At 38.0% G+C, this 3,114-nt stretch overlaps 1 pseudogene; it reads left to right on the top strand.

Annotated features, from left to right (window-relative positions):
• Window positions 1-1,207: 1,207 nt before the first annotated feature.
• LOC126079965 (olfactory receptor 52E1-like) lies at window positions 1,208-2,138 on the top strand (annotated as a pseudogene).
• Window positions 2,139-3,114: the final 976 nt, after the last annotated feature.

The raw sequence follows: 3,114 nt of genomic DNA, 5'->3' as shown, positions 1-3,114 counted from the left end.
TATCTATCTATCTATCTATCTATCTATCTATCTATCTATCTATCATCTATCTATCTATCTATCATCTATCTATCTATCTATCTATCTATCTATCTATCTATCTATCTATCTATCTATCTATCTATCTATCTATCTATCTATCTATTATCTATCTATCTATCTATCAAGTGCTCTTTATTGACGTATGTTTATAATTACTAAAGTGATAGATCATGGAGACTACTAAGTGTAGTAAGAGATAGGATAGATTGAGTGTCAAGGAGTGGCCTGTATAAATTCACAAACTTTATCTGACAATTTTGTGATGTTTTATAAACTTGGATGTTAACATTTGTGCGTGCTAATGTGTAACTTTCTGTTTCTTTCCTTACAGTCAACAGCAGAAGGACACTTTAAAATGACAAGTTTCTATTTCCCTATCATCAAGGCAGAAATAGAAAAGGAAGGGAACATTCCATTATAAGCAGAGCTGGAGTAAGAGGGTAATCCTGGGATGAAGCTCACTGTGGCTTCCTTAATAAAAGAGTAAGGCAGAGTAAATTTCTTGTATAGGGGGCTTAAACACTGGGGGGCCTGCACAAAACCAAAATTGTTTCAGCAAGTTCTGGCTTGCTGCATTTCTAGTTTCATTCAGCTTAGATAGGGGTACATAGAGAATTCATACTGACTGCCATCTTGTTTACACTGTTTTCCAAGTTCTTTGCCCATGAAGAATGTAATCATAAGTAATTTTCTGTACAAGAAAAATCAAATATTTTCAGGAGTATATTTTTTGTACCTAAAGTAGCCAAGGAATGACTTTATCTTAGAAAATGGCTTGAGTTTAAATCACTGATTTGTATAACTATTTCAATCACTGAACTTTAAGTTCTATTAAGTAAGGAATTTACTCGAAGTCATTTCTTACAATCAATTTCAGCCCAGAAAGTGTCACATATGTGCTAGATGATCGATGTTGGTTAACATGTTATATTTCATTTAATGAATCTGATGAGGTACATTGAAATCATGTGACTACGTTTTACCATTGTGTGTACTTTCAGTTCTCTAAAACACAATTAAATTTTATATGGGTAGAATATGAAAGAAGTTTCAGTGATTTCCTTCTCCCTTTTTCTTTTTATGCACTAAATGAGCCTGAGACCTCTCAATCAATGAGATACGCTTGGTCTATGGTATATTTAGCTATAAAAAAGATCCCAGAAGGATGGCTCCACTCAATACCACTCTATTTCATGCCTATTCTTTCCTCCTTCTGGGGATCCCTGGGCTGGAAAATATACATATCTGGAATGGTTTCCCTTTCTGTGCTGTGTACCTGATGGCTGTCCTTGGGAATATCTGCATAAGTTTTGTGATTCAGACTGAGAGTAGCCTCTGTCAGCCCATGTTCTACTTCTTGGCCATTTTGGCGTCTATTGATCTGGGACTATCCACATCCACTATTCCCAAGGTTCTTAGCATCTCCTGGCACAAGCTGAGAGATATCTCCTTTGAGGGCTGTCTCATCCAGATGTTCTTCATCCACCTATGCACTGCCATGGAGTCAGCTGCGCTTGTGGCCACGGCATATGATCACTATGTAGCCATCTGTAACCCTCTTCACTACACACTGGTGCTGACAAACAAGGTGGTGTTCATCATTGCATTGGTAATCCTACTAAGACCTTTGTCTTTTGCCATACCTTTTCTTCTACTCATCTTATGGTTACCATTGTGAGGACTCCAAATTATCCCTCATATTTACTGTGAGCACATGGGCATAGCCCGCCTGTCCTGTGCCAGCATCAAGGTCAACATCATCTATGGCTTATATGCCATTTCTACCCTGGTGTTTGACATCATAGCAATTGTCATATGTCCAGATCCTTTGTGCTATCTTTCCACTCCCATCCCAAGATGACCAGCTTAAAGCACTCAGCACCTGTGGCTCTCTGGTGTGTGTCATGTTTGCTTTCTGCACACCTGCATTTTTTTCATTCATGGCCTATAGGTTTGGACAGAATATACCATATTATATTCACATCCTTCTTGCTAATTTCTATGTGTTCATTCCACCTGCTCTCAATCCTGTAATTTTTGGTGTCAGAACTAAACAGATTAGAGAACGGGTGCTGAAAATGTTTTCTAAGAAATAAAATATTTCTCCTGTATTCATAAAGATTCAAATTTAATAAAACAATGTCACTGATTCTCTATGTTCAAAACGGGAGGCAAACATCTCAGACCGTCTTGGAGGAGGCCTGTCAATGGCAAATCTTTGGACTGTGAAGCCTCTTTCTCAAACCCAGAACTGGGAAGTCAAGCCCATACCAAATACATGAATAAAAGTGTTTTATATTTTCTCATTGCTTGGAAATAATAAAAATCCCCTGCCTGGATGGAAACCAAAACATTTTTCTGCTTTCATTATGACTAAACATATCAAATTCCACAGTCACGGTAGTTGAAACTGTAACCAAGTATCTTAGTTATCTAGTGCTGCTATAACAGAAATACGACAAGTAGATGGCTTCGACAAACAGAATTTTATTCTCAGAGTCTAGTAGGCTAGAAATCCAAATTCAGGGTATCAGCTCCAGGGGAATGTTTTCTTTCTCTATTGGCTCTGAAGGAAGGTCCTTCTTGTGGATCTTCCCTTGGACTAGGAGGTTATCTGTACAGGATCCCCATGTCCAAAGGACGTACTCTGCTGTTGGTCCTGCTTTCTTGGTGGTATGAGGTCCCACCATCTCTCTGTTTGCTTCTCTCTTTTATATCTCAAAAGAGATTGGCTTAAAACACTATCTAATCTTGTAGATCCCATGAATATAACTGCCACTAATTTATCTCATTAACATCATAGTCATAGGATTTACAACACATAGGGAGATCACATCAGGTGACAGAACAAGAGACTATTATACAATACTAGCCAAGTTGACAGATATGTTGGTGGGGGGGACACAATTCAATCCATGGTACCAAGTGAAACAAACAAAAACTATAAAATACTCCATATGCTGAGTTTAAACAAAAAGAGTGGGTTACCCTGACTAGTTCTGGTCCCTAAAATACTAAACACTAACCATTTCCCACATGTCTGTACTCCCTATCAATAAGAACTTATTCCTG

The sequence above is a fragment of the Elephas maximus genome, chromosome 7 (assembly GCF_024166365.1).
Source record: "Elephas maximus indicus isolate mEleMax1 chromosome 7, mEleMax1 primary haplotype, whole genome shotgun sequence".
Classification (NCBI taxonomy): Eukaryota; Metazoa; Chordata; class Mammalia; order Proboscidea; family Elephantidae; genus Elephas; species Elephas maximus.
This window is presented reverse-complemented; position numbering and strand designations above follow the sequence as displayed.